Genomic DNA, 17,076 nt, shown 5'->3' with positions numbered 1-17,076 from the left:
CTATTGCGCACACGCAAAGCGGGAAAATACGTTGCATTTATTGGCTGACGCTGTTCCCTGCAAAAGGGTATAAAAGGGATCCGAGCCATTTTGTGTTGTTCTGGTGAAGCTTGAATAAAGAAGCAACTGTTGTTACACCTGCCTCGTCTCAATGTCTTACCAACGCCCAGAACAGAACAGTTGTGTTCTCACAGAAGGGGAGACTAGGCTCAAACGGAGTTGGGCAGTTTCTGGCTCAGTGCATTGTGGGAAGTCAGCTCTGGCATCACTGTTCCATGAACAAAGCCATCAGGATGGGGGCATCTGCAGGAGATGCCAAGAAAGTCAACTTGGTGACCGGAACCTTGTAGCTGGAAGGTCTGCCTCTTTTTTAGGCATATCACTACCCGTGGCTGCATAGGTGCCATCTAGACATTTTGAACCTCAGTGGATGCCTTCATTTTCTTCATTTGGGCCGTAGTATGTAGGATATATTTAATTATTCATTGGTGTCCCACCTTTATTATTTTTACAAATAACTCAAGATGGCAAATATCTCAACAATACCTTCGTCCGCCTATTTTCCCCCAAACAACAACCCTTTGAGGTGAGCTAGGCTAAGAGAGAGTGACTGGTCCAAAGTATTGGAAGAAAAATCAGGTCCAGTTCCAAGCTGGGAGAAAGGCACTGGAAATAAAATGGAGGCTAGCCGCTTAGGAAAGAAGGTCTGTTTAGTGATGAGCAGAACGAGCCACAGCGTGCAGTTCTGGGACAGCTGACAAAATGGAGTTGAGATTGTTGTTGTTGTTGTTGTTAATTGCAAAGTCACGTCCGACCCATAGCGACCCCATGGACAATGTTCCTCCAGGTCTTCCTGTCCTCTACCATCTTCTGGAGTCCATTTAAGTTCACACCTACTGCTTCAGTGACTCCATCCAGCCATCTCATTCTCTGTCGTCCCCTTCTTCTACTGCCCTCAATCTTCCCCAGCATTAGGCCCTTCTCCAGTAAGTCCTTCCTTCTCATTAGGTGCCAAAGTATTTGAGTTTTAACTTCAGGATCTGGCCTTTTAAAGAGCAGTCGGGGTTGATCTCTTCTAGGACTGACCAGTTTGAACGCCTTGCAGTCCAAGGGATTCGCAGGAGTCTTCTCCAGCACCAGAGTTCAAAGGCCTCCATTCTTTGGCACTCAGCCTTTCTTGTGGTCCAACTTTCACAACCATACATTGCAACTGGGAAAACCATGGCCTGGACTATACGCACTTTTGTTGGCAGGGTGATGAGTTGAGTTGAGATTAGGTGGGTTTTTATACATTATTTTGAGGCTTTGTGTTTGAGATGCCTGTTCCTTGTGAAATGTACTTTGGCCTGTGCTTGATTGTGCCCTTTTAGTATTCTAATTATTGTTGCCTGACTTTCTGGTCAAGCCCTGTCCTTGGCGCTGGATGGGGAATGTAGATTTTGCTTGAGGCAGGAAGACTGAGGCTGTTTCTGCCTTTGTTATTTTTTTTTTTCCATTTCTCCTTTAGGCAAAATATTCTAACCTGCCTCTTTTAATAGTCCCCAAAATATTTCATTCTCTGGGGGGGGGGTGCTGACTTCCTACAAAAGCTGGCTTTCTAGCCTGGCACCATGAGACCAAACACTCTCACTTGTGAGAAGTAAGTCTTCATCCTGGTTCATCCAAGCCGGGAATAAATAAGCAATATGGAGACTGCTTTGGGAAGAAGGTTACAGTTTATTGAAGAAGCAGAAAGATGGTCCTTGCAGGAAGGAGCAGAGGAGAGGAAAGAGAGAGAGCACATGGGCAGTAGGTTTTTTTATACCCTCTCTAGCCTTGTTTGGAATAGTTTCCTGTTCCTGTGGCATGAACCTTGAGGCTGTTTCTGAGTGTTTGTCTAGGCCTTGATATCTGTGGTTTAATCCTATTATCATATCCTGCTTCCCTGGTGATGGGGCTCATGACTCCTAGAGTTTGGGTGGGGTATGCAGATTTTCTCTTTGTCTTTGAGTGCTCTGGCTCCAACTTTCTGATGGTTTTACATCTGCATTTGTATGGGGCTAGCTCTTGCTTGGGGCAGAGAGATAGATTTTGGGGCCAGGTTTGGTTTTAAAAAGTTCTTTTGAGGAAAAATATATTTTTCTGCCCTTTTTAATATTTCCTTCTCTGGGCTAACTTCCCTCACACTAAACTAAAATTCAGTTTAGCGGTAGACATAACCAGTCCCATGCAGTCCAGAGAGAGAGGTCTGCAGGATTGGCTGTTTCAGATGCAGCCTTGATCAGCTTCTGCCAATTTGTCTGCTTTTTTCTGCGAACGAAAATGTAATCATTCACGGTTTGTAACCATGCACTTCTTAAGGTATACAATCTGCTTTATTAATTTCACTAGAGATGTGATCTGATTGCAAATGAGAAGTGCAAAATAATTAAATTCTGGTGCTGGTCTGAAGCATAATTATTTTCCTTGCTCCTTTGCAAAAAACGTTGGTGGGACAAATAGAAGGGAAACGCAGAAGGAAGATGGCAGTACACGGAGTGTTTAAAGGTTCCTGGATAAGCATTTATCCCCAAAGGGGCTTCTGAGACTGGGTGCTCATTAGAGAGGGATAATTGGAAATCAGACTCCACTCATGAACCACTTTGAATCCCCATCTCTTCCCTCTTTTTGATCAAGAAGCCTTTCGGCTTTTTCCCTGCTAATGAACAGACAGCAGGGCTAAGACATAGATGCAAATTGGCTCCAGTGGTGCTGCATCCAGCTAGTGTTGCTCAAAAAAGAATTACAGATGTGGAGCTGCAGCTGGAGGACAAGGGAGGGGGCTGCTGGTGCCACGAACAACATAGGCAGGTACAGCATGTATGAATAAATGTATTCATACAATTAATCTCATGGCCCGAAATTAATAGAGATCTAGGCAGCTTACAGAGCTAAGGTGCAAAACCAGAATGCAAAGACTAGAAATTATACAATTTTAAAAAACTGCTTTGCTACACACAAGTAAACCCTAAAGGCTCTAAAAGGAGAGCCCTTTTCACCTGGTTCCAGAAGACAAGGGGGGAATCCACATTCCAGAGGAGAAGAACTAGCGCCAGGAATGACCAGGGTCAGGCCCCTCAGGGTGTGTCTTCTGGTAAGCGGGAAGCAGTTGCTCAAGTAAGGTGGGAAAAACTGTCTCTAAGATAGCCAGGTCCTGAGCCATCAAGAGTATTCTAGGTAGTGACAGTACTTTCATTCCAGAATAGAACAGAGCTGGAAGGGACCTTGGAGGTCTTCTAGTCCAGCCCCCTGCTCAAGCAGGAAAACCTATAGCAGAGCCGGCACTCAGAGATCTCTCTGTGGGCACGTGCTTCATGGCCCCAGCCCCGCCTCCCCCTGTGGCCCCCTCCTCACCAGCAGCCCCCCCCAGAGGAGAGTCGCCCCTGGGCGCAGCCCGCGCAGAGCAGCGCAGCCAAGTACATATCATCCAGCCAAGGACATGTCATCCAGACAAAACTCCACCCTCACGCCCCATCGCGCGCAAATGATGCTGCAGGGCGCGGGTGGAGGGTGTGGCTGCCATGGTGCTGCAGGGCCGCCTGGACGATATGCGGTGGGCCCTGGAGGCGGTAGGTGGCCCTGCAGGCGGGTGGGTGGGGGTGGAAAAAATCCATTCATCTATTCATCTAGTCCCAAAACATGTCAGTGATTCAAGGACCAAATTTTACGAATCAATGAACTCTCAAAATGTCTTACATCCTTTTTTTTAACCCTAGGAAAAAAAAATCTGATACTTATCCTTTCAAATGCACTCTTTGAATCTCTAGTAAATTTAAACGTTTAAAGGAAAGGAAGAAAGGAAATGGCAGCACTTTGGAGTATCAAAGACAAGTAACACTTCAGCTATGAAATATAATTTGGCAGTGACTTTTCCAGCCTAATGAATATTAACTGCTGTAGCCTGCCTGAACCTGATATCCTCAAAATAACAGAATAACAGTGTTAAAGGGGACTTTGGAGGTCTTCTAGTCCAACCCCAAACGTTCTCAAATGGAATTCCCAAATAGAGTTGTTAGTCCAACAAATCTGACAATGAGCAGATTGCAAAGGCTGAATTGTAGGATAGGAAAGGAACAGTAAATGATTATTCGCCAGGAAAATGATTGCTCTAATATACAATAAGTGTCCATGTTTTTCTAAGTGTCTCTTTCCCCAGTCTTCACAAGGAGGTAAGGCATTGCATCTGGAAAGCAGGGAAAATCCAGCTCTAGACTCCAAGAATATCAGGTCTTTTTTCTCGTTTTTCCTCTCTGCAAAGTTCATCTTAAATTCTTCTCTTACACAAAAAAAGCAGGGGGCTGTCAGACAAAAGCCAGCTGTCAGTTCAGTCCTCACTTTGTCAGGAAGCAAAAGAACAGAAGCAACTCTTCCTAGCTCAGCTTCTCTGGAGACTGGAGAAAGAGAGACAGAGGGAGGGAGGGAGGAGAAAAAAAAATCTTTAACAAACGAGCAAGATGGACTCCGTGCTAACCCACAGGCAATAAAAACTCATCCAGACCTGCAAAGAGATCTTGTGACTCAGTTTCAGATTAGAGTGATTCATTCTTGTTTGAGTGACAAGGCCTACCTGGCTGACAGCCCTGCCCATCTGGAAAAGTTTCCCCTGCCCTAAATCCTGGATTACTCTGGACATCATTCCAGGGAACAGGGACAGAGAACATCCCACCCCTGCTGAGAAATGCCCTGCCCCGTGCTACTCCCGCATTTTAGTCTTGTTGCATCTTTCAGTCAAATCAATAGAAAGAGAAATATAGAAATAGAAATAGAAGCCGGAAGGGACCTTGGAGATCTTCTAGTCCAATGGTTCTCAACCTTTTTAATGCTGCGACCCCCAACTGGTCGTAAGTTGAAGACTACTCAACCGGTCGTAAGTCGAGGACTACTCAACTGGTGCAGCACCGTTTGCAGAATGGGACTTTTGGCGGGCTCAGCAGGGCAGAGACAGACTGGACAATTCCTATTGGCTTTTGAAAGCCAATAGAATTAGACTCTATTCAAGAGAGTCTACTCTATTGGCTTTCAAAAACCAATAGAATAAAAGGGAGCAGCACAGCTAAGGAAAAGGGGAAAAAATGTCGGACTGCGTTGTTTGGCGACCCCCGTGAAATGGTCGTTCGACCCCAAATGGGGTCCCAACCCACAGGTTGAGAACCACTGCTCTTGTCCAACCCCCTGCTCAAGCAGGAGACCCTATACTGTTTCAGACAGGTAGCTGTCCAGTCTCTTCTTCAATGACGGAGCACCCACAACTTCTGGAGGCAAGCTGTTCCACCGGTTAATTGTTCTCACTGTCGGGAAATTTCTCAATTCTAGACTGAATCTCTCCTTGATTGGTTTCCATCCGTTGCTTCTTTTCCTGCCCTCTGGTGCTTTGACCCCCCCCCCCCCGCTTCTTTGTTGCAGCCCCTCAAACACTGTTATCATGCCCTCCCCCAGTCCTTCTTTTCTCTAGACCAGCAGATCTTTTGGGCACCAGGGACCAGGTCCGTGGAGAGAGGGTTTTCCCAACCGGAGGGGGCCCTGGTTTTGCATCTCGCGGATGGCCCTTCACTTGTTTACGTGGCCCAGTTTCTTAACTTTTTTACAATGAAAAGGAGGACACAAATAAATTGAAGAAAAAAACATCGTAAATAAAAGAAACATTTTATTCATTGCAACAATAATACAGAATACACTATCATATGATAAATGCATAATAAAAAACATTTGTAACAATAACCTTTTATATTGTAATTATGCTTACATGCCGCGCCCCCGCCCGCAGCCGCCCCGCCAGCACTGCTGACCTGCCATGGAGAGCGGGCCCTGTGGTTCCCAAAGCCCCAGCTGTGCCGCCTCCAGCCCTGAGGGGCAGCCCACTGTCAACACACCCCGCCAACAACACCGCCCACCCTGTGCAGCCCCTTGTAGAGCAGGCCCTGCAGCTCCCACAGCATGCCCTGCTCGCAGCCATTATTGCCCTAGCAGGGCCGAAGATCAAGAGAAAGTTACCGTGGCATCGCCACTCCAGTCTCCTCCAGGTATCTACGGGACTGACTATGAGATAGTGTAGTTGGGTAGCAGGGAGGGGTGCAAAGTTCCTGCCAATTCACCTTCGCTGCAGACAACTTACGTGTGCAAAGTTTGCCGGCCTGGTGTTTTGGCGCGCTCAGCAGCAATTCCTATTAGCTTTCGAAAGCCAGTAGGGGGAGTAGCACAGCTCATGCAAAAGTTGAAAAAAAACCATCAAAAAAAGATGCCGGAACGCTGTTCTGAGCGTTCTATGAGAAAAAAAAAGTCCTGCAGATTAGTCTTCAAATATTGAAAAGGAGGACATGTAGGAGGACACTTTTTGAGGGAGGACAGAACTCACAAAAGGAGGACTGTCCTCCCTAAAGGAGGACGGTGGGTCACCTTAAGTTTCTGGCGTGCCGCAGACCCGGACTTTAAGTTTCTGGCATGCCGCAGACCCGGGCCAGTCCAGAGAGCAGGGATTAGGGACCCCCACTCTGGGCTAGCCAAACGCAAATCCTGTAACCATTCCTCATATGTTTTAGTCTTCAGACCTTTAATCATCATAACTGCTCTTCTGAAGCCTGTTGCCTTTCGTGGCCCCATCCTCTCCCCACCAGCTTTCCTGCTTTCCCAGGTTCTACTTTACCCCGGAGGAAGACTCCAGGAAGAGATACTCCCACACAGCTTTTTCAGGATAGGAACCAAGAGAAGCCAAGGAAGCTGTGTGGAGATGAGAAAATCAGCATCCCCAGTGAAGAGAAGGCACAAGGCATTCACCGAGATATGACAACAGGTGGCAGTACCAGATCAGAAAATCCTAAGCAGGCCAAACCTGGTTAACAGTGAGTTTTCTTTGTCTTGTTTTTGTGCCTTTGAGTCAATCTTGATGACTGCCTGGACAGGTGTTTAGAAGTGATTGGTCATTGCCTTCTTCCTAGGGCTGAGAGAGAGTGGCTGGCCCAAGGTCACCCATTCACTTTGTGAATAAGACAGGATTAGAACTCACCATCTCCTGATTTCTAGACAGGCTTTAACCTAAGGTGACCAACCGTCCTCCTATAGGGAGGACAGTCCTCCTTTTGTGAGTTCTGTCCTCCCTCGAAAAGTGTCCTCCTTCATGTCCTCCTTTTCGATATTTGAAGACTAATCTGCAGGGCTTTTTTATCCCTCAGAATGCTCAGAACGGTGTTCCGGCACCTTTTTTTGATGGTTTTTTTTTCAACGTTGCATGAGCTGTGCTACTCCTGCTATTGGCTTTCAAAAGCCAATAGGAATTGCTGCTGGGCGCGCCAAAACACCCGGCCGGCAAACTTTGCACATGCAAGTTGTCTGTATTATTGTTGCAATGAATAAAATGTTTCTTTTATTGACGATATTTTTTCTTCAATTTATTTGTGTCCTCCTTTTCATTGTAAAAAAGTTGGTCACCTTATTTAACCACTACACAAAAACTGGTTCCCAATACTGGATTAAGAGACCACAATGAAGGCTTCAGAGTGATAGACTCCAATGGGCAAGCTGAAAGAATCCCAGGAAGCAGTGAGGCAGTCCTTTTATCGAGAAAAAAGAAACAAACATGGATGTCTCCATGAATGTCACACTATTAGCATGGTTTAATGTTTGGTGAAAAGCTGGAATTTTTCCATTAAGTTGGGGTGGACAATTAATTTTCCCAAACTGGGACCGCTGCCACCCATGCTTCCACTGCTACTTGGATGCCCTTGTTTTAATCCTTGCCTGCTCTGGAAAATTTGTGTAATGAAAAGTGGAAATAAGCTCCAAGCGCATGCATTTTTTGGTAATGATAAAGTAAGATTTCAAGAGAAAGTACTTCAAAACTGGGAATTACCCCAAATAAAGATTAGCTCGGCAAGTAATCTTTCTTCTAAGCCAAACGCAACACCTTCCTTTTATTCCACAAGTGATGTGTTGTGGGCAGGTGTTCCACCTATTTATGAAGCAAGTGTCTTAGCACTGCTTGCCCGGACAGTCTGTGCTGAGAAGCTATGCCAGAAATAGCCTGGGAGGCAGATTTGTTAGGAAAAGCACAAAAGCTGTTGTTGACTAAGCACAATGTGCTGCAGGTGGGTACTTTTGAGAGAAAATGAAAAGAAGTTTTAAAAAATAAAGCTATATTGACCCAGAAAATAAATCTGCCTTTTCTGAGCCATCTTTACCCCTGCCCAGCCTCCAGGTGGATATGCTACCCACTTCTTTCTTCTTTTGGTTGCTTACTTGAGTATCTTCATTAATCAATTAACTTAATAGCATTAGGTCAATTTTAAGGCTCTGTAGATTTGAACTTTGCACAATTTAGTTCCAAACTCCCACTCTAATTTTGCATCCAGGTCTTAGAAACAAGGGTGAATGCACATCTTGCATTTTTGGTCTCCAGCAAAATCATCTGCACCATTACTATACGGCAGTATTTAGAATCTGAGGTGGAGGGATCCTTGAGCCCATCCAGCTCACCCCCTGATCAAAGCAGGAATGCAAATCCCAGAGACCTGGCTGTTCAACCTTCCCTTGAACCATCAAGATGCCTCCCTCAGTCATGGGTTAACTAAGGAGGTGTTGTTTATTTTTCCCAAAATTCAACCAAATTCTGCCTCACACCGTGCCTCTTCTAAATTAAATATGGAGCTGATCATGTCTCTGATGGCCTCTCGGTTGCCTGAATGATCCCACCCTGAGAGGTCTCGTTAACAGCTTAGTCCAGTGATGGCGAACCTTTTAGAGACTGAGTGCCCAAACTACAACCCAAAACCCACTTATGCATCGTCAAGTGCCGGGTGGGCGTGGCCCCTTGAGTGGGTGCCCATTGGGTGGGCAAGGCTGCAGTGGTAACGGCAGACTGGGTGGGGCTAAAAAGTTCAATCAATCAATTCCAACTTTGCAAGATCTTTTTTTTTCCCACGAGAAGTTGAAATTGACTGATGGAAACTTTTTTTTTTTTTTTTTTTGCACATGGCAGCGGAGGCCTAAAGCAAAAAAAAAAAACCCAGCTGAAGGCCTAGGACTGGGGTGACGACACACATGCCCACAGAGAGGGCTCTGAGTGCCGCCTCTGGCACCCGTGCCATGGTTCACCACTACTGGCTTAGTCCCTCCTGAGTCTCTGGCTCTTCAGCACGTTTTGGATGGAGGGAACACTTTGCAATTTTGCAGAGGATCCACAGAACAGGGAGGGTGGCTAAATCAAGAGGAGATGGTAGAAAGAGTTGGAGTTAACACTTGGGGATTGGCCGGTTTCAACCATCCAGATGAAATATGGGGTGAGGTTTGCTTAGGGATACTTTAAACTATCGATCTGTACAGGAGTCCCTCAGATCCTGTCTAGTATGCCTGCCATCAGCTTCTCCTAATAAAAGTTCCTTTTGGAACAGCCTGCTTCCATGAGTTCTGTTTTCTTGGGATGAGGTGTTGAAGTGCTAGGATTCTATACTTCAGCTGCTTCGTTAATTGACATCCTTCATTCTGGAAGGGGAGAGAACTGGCTTGGCATTTTCCTCTGGGACATCCCTTCTCTTATCACATTCCCCCTCCCCCAATTTTCGTTCTTGGAGATAAGTACAGATTAGGTGAGACCTGGCTCAAAAACAGCAACTGTGAGAGGGACCTTGGAGTTGTAGTGGACGATCCCTTGACCATGAGCCAGCCGTGTGCAGCAGCCGCCAAAAAAATCTAATGCAATCCTGGGTTGTTATAAACAGAGGCACAGAATCAAGATCACACGAGGTATTAGTACCGCTTTATAAAACCCTAGTAAGACCACACCTGGAATACTGCACCCAATTTTGGTCACCATATCACAAAAAAGATGTTGAGAGTCTGGAAAAAATTCAGAGAAGAGAAACTAAGATGATCCAAGGCCTGGAGACTAAAACATACGAAGAACGGCTGCAGGACTTGGGTTTGGCTAGTCTAAAGAAAAGAAGAAATAGGGGAGACATGATAGCAGTATTCCAGTATTTGAGGGGCTGCCACAAAGAAGAGGGAGTCAAGCTAGGACTTGACAAGAAAGGGAAGGACAAGGAAACTGATCAAAGAGAGAAGCAACCTGGAATTAAGGAGAAACTTCCTAACAGTGAGGACAGTTAACCAGTGGAACAGCTTGCCACCAGAAATCGTGGGTGCTCTGTTACTGGAGATTTTTAAGAAGAGACTGGACAGCCACTGGACTGTCCAAGGTCCCTTCCAGCTCTATTGTATTCTAAGGTTTCCCAACTACTCTGTGGGACTAAATAAAATCCACATTTTCCTGAATGCCATTTTTGGACCTGTTTATCAGAGGGGGAAACAAACACCTCCTTGCAATAAAAGGCTTCTAATGAATAATAAACCAACAATAATTTTATTCATTTATTTGATTCCTATAGGCACCCTTCTCCACGAATGACTTTGGGTGGTGTACATGATAAAAAACATAAAACCAGTTAAAACCATATACAAACACAATGCAAAAAATAAAATACAGAGAGTAGCCAAGGAAAATCACAGCCACCGATGTTCGCATAAGCCAGGTGTCTTCAAACTTGGCTCTTTTATGACTTGTGGACTTCAATTCCCAGAATTCTTCAGTCAGCACGCTGGCTGAGGAATTCTGGGAGTTGAAGCCCACAACTCATAAAAGGGCCAAGTTTGAAGACAATTGATATAAGCAGATAGCGGGGTCCTTCACACACTCCAAGGCCCAGGCCTTCAATGCACACAGCCAGGTGTGACTACGGAAGGTCACAAGCTTCAGGGCCTTCCTAATCTCTGGAGGGAGAAGGTGCCAGCGGACAGGAGTACAAAAGGAGCCACGTCTCCTGCTCCTGCCAGCCAGCATGCTTTCTTCCAATTGCTGCTCTCATTCCCTTTAGCTGACCCTCGGAATCAGAATTTTTATGCAAATTCTATATCTCTTCTAGCAAATAAACCAGCCCCAAATGCAGTTTTATTGCTCAACTGGTACTGCGTTCCTTCGAACAGATGTGCTGGTGACATTCAGATAAATTAGGGCGGTCCAGCTAAGAAGCTGCAACTAAAACTAGTCCTCTCCGTTAGCCAATTCGTTTCTCACTTTATTCAGGATAATAAAGATCTTCCTGGGGATGCTGGAATTCTGTCAAGAGGGTCCTTTGATTAAAGAGTGCATCATCACCAAATGCACCAAGATGCAGTACTGTACCCTTTGGTGGGCTTAATTGTAGAGACCCCCCTCCCCTTCCCCCCCCCCCCAGGAATCAAACCTAGTGTCTGCGCTCAAAATCTGCTGCTTGTTTTCCAAAGAAACTAGCCTAAACTCATACAGGGTTTGTGGGTTTGGGCATGTAGTGGGAACCCAGCCATTTTTCCTCACCGGTTACAAGCTTTAACCTGCCTTATTGGAGAAAAGCAGGCTGTTTCATTTGGATCTGGCCCTACTCCAGTGGTGGCGAACCTATGGCACAGGTGCCAGAGGCGGCACTCAGAGCCCTCTCTGTGAGCACGCGCACCATTGCCCCAGTCCTAGGCCTTCAGCTCGGTTTTATAAAACCTTTCCGCTTTAGGCCTCCGCCACCGTGTGCAAAAAAAAAAGAAAGATTCAATCAATGAGTCAATTTCAACTTCTCGCGGGGAAAAAATAAGATCTCACAAAGTTGGAATTGATTGAACTGTTTAGTCCCACCCAGTCTGCCCTTACCACTGCAGCCACGCCCACTCAATTGGCCATGCCCACCCAATGGACCACACCCATCCAATAGGCCACACCCACCCAGCACCCGACAATGTATAAGTGGGTTTTGGGTTGCAGTTTGGGCACTCAGTCTCTAAAAGGTTCGCCATCACTGCCCTACTCCATTGCTTGTGGCTATGATAATTCAGTCACACAAGTACGACAGCCATAGAGCTGTGCTAAATAAGACATGTTTCCTTGCCATGTGCCTTTGTAGGGCAGAACTTGACTTTGTAGGACAGAACTTGACAGTGTGCTTTCATCCAGTCGCTTGGGCTCAAACCCATAAGTGTGAATACCCCATTTTTATTCTTTCCACACCTTGATGGGAACGAATTGAGGATTTAACACTGCTACTACTCCCAAAGTGCTGGAGTTTGGAAACAGGCCAGATCCAATGCAGGGAGGGGGAGCAGAACAATCTTATGGATCAGCGTTTTTCAACCTTGGGAATTTTAAGATGTGTGGACTACAAGTCCCAGAATTCCCCAGCCAGCAAGGTTGAAGTCCACCAGCTCCCAAGGTTGAAAGACATTGTTCTAAGCCCGCCTCTCTCCTGATCATGTGACCCAGAGCCCAGCTGGATTTTGGTGCTGCCGGAATGTGAAAACCAGCATAGACTTCGCCCTTCTTTAGCAGAGACCCTTTGACCCCTTGCCCAGTGAGTGATGACCTCTTCCACAGAAAATCTTGGTGGGCCATGGGGGATTGGGGCAGGGCTACTCAGAGCCAGCGAATTAGTTTCCTCTTTCAGCTCTGAGAGACCAGACCCATGAGTGTAGAGTGAAACTAGCTACTTTATTGTTCTATGCTCATTCCACACGAATCTCCCCAGAGTAGCAGCTTTCACCCATGAAATGCTAAGATACGGCTCAAAGGCATTCAAAGGGGGGGTCAATCAATCAATCAATCAATCAGACCAGAGCTGGAAGGGACCTTGGAGGTCTTCTAGTCCAGAGGTCAGATCTTGCCCCCTTGGGTTTACATAAGGAGTCCAGGCTAATTCTGTTTGATCCCTCCTTCTGGGATGGCTGCTCTTCAAGCCAATGCATCACAGTCCTTGGCTACCAGCTCACCTTCCTTCTCAGAGGACTAGGCAAGATCATGCTGGGAGTACCAGACTGTTTGGATGTGAAAGGGCTGACATCAAGTGGCCAGAAGAGACCCTGCAAGAAGCAGAGATGTCTGGCAAAAAAGGCAGCCAGCGCCAGGCACCCAAGCAAAGGAGGCTCAAGCGTTAACAGTTGGAAGGGACTTTGTAGGTCAGACATGTCAAACTCGCGATGTCACGTGAGGTCGCACGACGTATCGGAACTTTTTCCCTATTGCCGGCAATGGGGCGGGCGTGGTTTCCTCAGGACGCGTCCAGCCCGCGGGCCGGCAGTTTGACACCCCTGTGGTAGGTCATCTAGTCCAACCCTCCATGTTGGTGCAGGAAGGGGCAGACTCCAAGCTGAAGGAGGGTCAAGCCCTTGGCCCTGGCTGGCTTGCTGGAGATGATGCTCCGAACAGAAGCTGGTGGGGTCAGGACAAAATTAACTGAAATGACATAACTGAGCACACAAAATTTGAGACAGCTTGCCAGCCAAGAGGACACAACAGCAGCCATTATCCAACCAACCACAAAACCTCAGGATGAGAAAGGTGAGTACCCATTTCCAAAAATCTCATCGGCCTCCCTGAGTCTTTATATTTCATCTTGTTAACCCAGATGGATAACTGTTGTGGCTTCTCAGCCACCAGAGGAACCACAGGAGTTGGCATCAGGCCCAGCGTCAGGGCCATCTGAACACTCCGACGAAAGAATGTCGCAGCCAGGGACAGAGGCGCAGCCTGGGCCGTCTGCTAGCCCCCAGATGGAAAGGCTGAGACCTCCATGCCTTGAGGCAAGTGAGTCAGGAGAGGAGGATCCCACAGGACCAGTGATCGATGCGCAGGTGTGGCATAGACTGAGGAGAGGAGAACAGCGAGAGGCTATGGGCTGGAAGAGTCACCACTGCTAACGGAGCACCACCTTCAGCTGTGGGTAAAAGGCAAGGGCAGAGAGGAATAGGTGTGGCAGACATCTATTCGTCTCCCTGCTGGTCAGTCACTTGTACTTGGAATTCCTGACATTTCTAATTGGGATTTTGCTGGAGTTTTCCTCAGATCCTGTGGCGCTGGGAGTCGGAGAGCCTTCTGAGTGTGGGCGTGTGTCAGAATCCAATTATATTTCATCTCTAGTTATCAATTATAAAAAAACCCATTTCTGCCTTCTATGGAAGGGGGTGAACAAAGGGGCTTTATGGCCTTCACTTCCTTCGGTACACTTCAAAGGAACTGGTTGTGTGCATCGCCAAAAGAGCTAACCATAAGAATCCATAAGAACCATAAGTTCTCTGCCAAAGAGCAGGAGAGAAGCCCCCCCCCCCTTGATTCCCAGCTCCTATTGGAAGAGCAGGAGGAGGCCAAAGCCAGGAAAGGCTTTCACACTGATTCAAATTGTGCACCATTTGTGATCATTTCTGGACCAGGAGACTCTGTTGACTGTCACTCTTGGGTAATTCAACTGTTCGACTACTGAACTGAGGGAAAAATTAGGAAGGATTTGCGGATGGAAATCCAGATGGGAAAAAAGGGGTCAGGGGGGATTGGGAAAATCTGAAATAATTGAAGATTCAGACCTTCAAACAATTCCAAAAAGAAAAAAAAATTGAAGTAGATGATGAAGCTACATAAAAAGCTTTCTTGGTAAGTTGAAAACAAAACACCAAGTGACTGAATCTGGATGTTCCACTTTGGACACCACAAAGCCCACTCCTCCCAGAAGGTAACAAGGAAAACAGTTGTGGAGAGGACATGTGGCGTCCCAGACAATTTTATGGACCCTGGTCAAGCCACGCTTACATGCCTTGTCTTGGATGGAAGGGAGGGAACTGCCAATAATCTTTTCTGCGTCCTCACCACTCTCTACACCACCTTCCTGTCTGAAGCAGTGATGCTTCCAAACCAGACTGTGATGCTGTATGACAGGCTGCTCTCAATCGTCCCCCTGTAGAAAGTGGTCAGGACAGGGGAAGGGAGATGTGCTTTTCTCATGCGATGCAGAAAATTCAGGCGCTTCTGTGCCCGCTTCACCAGGGTCTCACTGTTGAGCGACCAGGCTAGTCTACTCGTTAGCTGCACACCCAGGAATTTGATGCTGGTAACCATCTTCACAGGTGATCATTAATGCACAGAGAAGTGTGGCTGTGCCTGCCTTTTCTGAAATCGACAATGATCTCTTTGTTTTTTCCAGTGGTTAAAATTGGGCTGTTTTTCTTACACCAGTTCTTCAAACCCTCAACCTCCTTGGGGTAAGCACCTCATTGTCATCTTGAATAAGCACCTCATTGTCATCTTGTTGTATCTTGGGAAAATAAACTGACCCCCTCCTCTTTGTGGCAGTCTCTAAAATACTGGAATACAGCTATCATATCACCCCTAGTCCTTCTTTTGTCTAGACTGGCCAAACCCAAATCCTGCAACAGTTCTTCATACTTTAACATCTTAGTTGCTCTTTTTTGCACTTTTCCCAAAGTCTCAGCAGGTTACAAATGCCCATGGAAGTGGACAGGTAAGTGAAGGGGGGGAGAGTTAACTTGAAAATATGCTGGCAGATAAGCAGGTGCATTGTTTTGCCAGTCAGCTGCAGGAAGAAGAGGAAATGAGACAGGGTTGGAGGGCTATGTCTCAGGTTGAAAAATCCAAGTATTAAGGGGAGATGCGTTGCAGGGGATTCTCCCCCTCAGCTGCAGTTTTGCAAAGGGGGCCTTGGGAGAGAAGGGGGGAGAGAGGAGATGCTGGATCTGGGGAGGGAGGGGCTGGTGATGCAGCTAGAGGGGAGGGGGCTGACTGACTCAACCCTGTTTGCTACCAATAATATATTTTGCAGTTATCGTTCGTGACAGATTGATAGATTGATATATTGACCCCAAACTGTACACCTATGACCAGAATTGAGCCAAAGGTTTATGTTGCCGGCCGTTGTTAAGTGAGTTTCAATCCATTTTACTACCTTTTTTGCTAGTTTTCAGGTCATCTCCCCCAGTTTTTAAGCCAATTAGTGCAGCTGGTAAGTGAATCACACCATTGTTAAGTGAATGTGGCTTCGTCTGCTGACTTTGCTTGTCTGACGCTAGCTGAGGAGGTTATGAGGGTGAACACGTGAGCCTGGTACTGTGTGACTGTCAGGAATCCACACTAGTTGCCTGAATTTTGATTGCATGACCATGGGGATCTACAATGCTCAGGATTCTGCAAAGTGATCATATGTCACTTTTTTCAGAGCTGTTGTAACTTCAACCACTAAACAAATGGTTGCAAGTCAAGGACTCTCTACAGCCCTTTAAAAATAGCCCATAATAGCCCCCAAACTGGAAACCACCGAGGTCAAAATTGTCCTGCAACTAATCTCCAAAACTAGCCCAATTGGGTAGAAAAACTGTTCAACGGTCATAACTGTTCCCAGCCAGTATTTCCACTCAGTCCCCAAACTTCCCCCTCGTGGACACGGTCTGGCTTTTCAAGGACAGAAAATGACACCGTTTGTATTTTTGGATCACCCTAAAGTTATATTCGGTCTGCTAAAGTCTTGCAAACTCGGGAGATAAATGGGGGAACTGCTGAATCCAAACTGAGCATCTCACCCCACTGAAGAATCTCCTGCCCTGGAAATACTCAACTGCTTTCTAATCAAACCTTTATTAGGCTCAAAGACGGGAGGGTGGAGTTAGGTGTGTGAAAAGGCATAAAAATATTGCAAAAGTAAAAGATGGATTTTACTGTGTGTGGAAGTAGTCCCAGTCCCATCACTCAGGGCTGGGGGTCCCAAGCTGGCCGAGGGGCTCCAGGGGACCCCAGGAACCGACTCCCAGCTCCCTCTCCCCAGGAAGGGCCCCGATCCTGCGCAGAAGCCTCCATCTCTCCGGCCTGCGATGGAAGAGGCACCCCTGCCACCCTCGGGGGGGGGGGAGGTTGGAGGGACCCTCCTCTCAAGGCAAGGCCTCAAAGGGGGGGGCAGCCTTGGAGGTTACAGGGCTCCCCCAACCTCCCCCAGTCCGAAGCCCCCCGAGGGAGGCTGGGAAGGGTCTCCCCCCTCCCCCCTCCCCCTTCCTCTCTGGCTGGGCAGAACGGGGGGGGGAGAATCCTTTCCAAACAGGAAAGACGGGAACAGAAATCCTCCCAATCCAGCCCGGCCTGGGACCCCCTCGCCCCCCTTTCCCCCCCCCGTGCGAGGAGGGGCTCCGGGGGGGGCGCAGAGGAGCGGGGGGGGCAGGGATCGGCCCTGAGAGGCGGGAGGGGCTGCCTGGGGGCCGCGGGGGGAGCCTGGCCGGAGCCCCCGG

The sequence above is a fragment of the Crotalus tigris genome, unplaced genomic scaffold, assembly GCF_016545835.1.
Source record: "Crotalus tigris isolate CLP2741 ecotype Arizona unplaced genomic scaffold, ASM1654583v1 scf7180000019692.1526454, whole genome shotgun sequence".
NCBI lineage: Eukaryota > Metazoa > Chordata > Lepidosauria > Squamata > Viperidae > Crotalus > Crotalus tigris.
Note: the sequence above shows the minus strand (reverse complement) of the source record.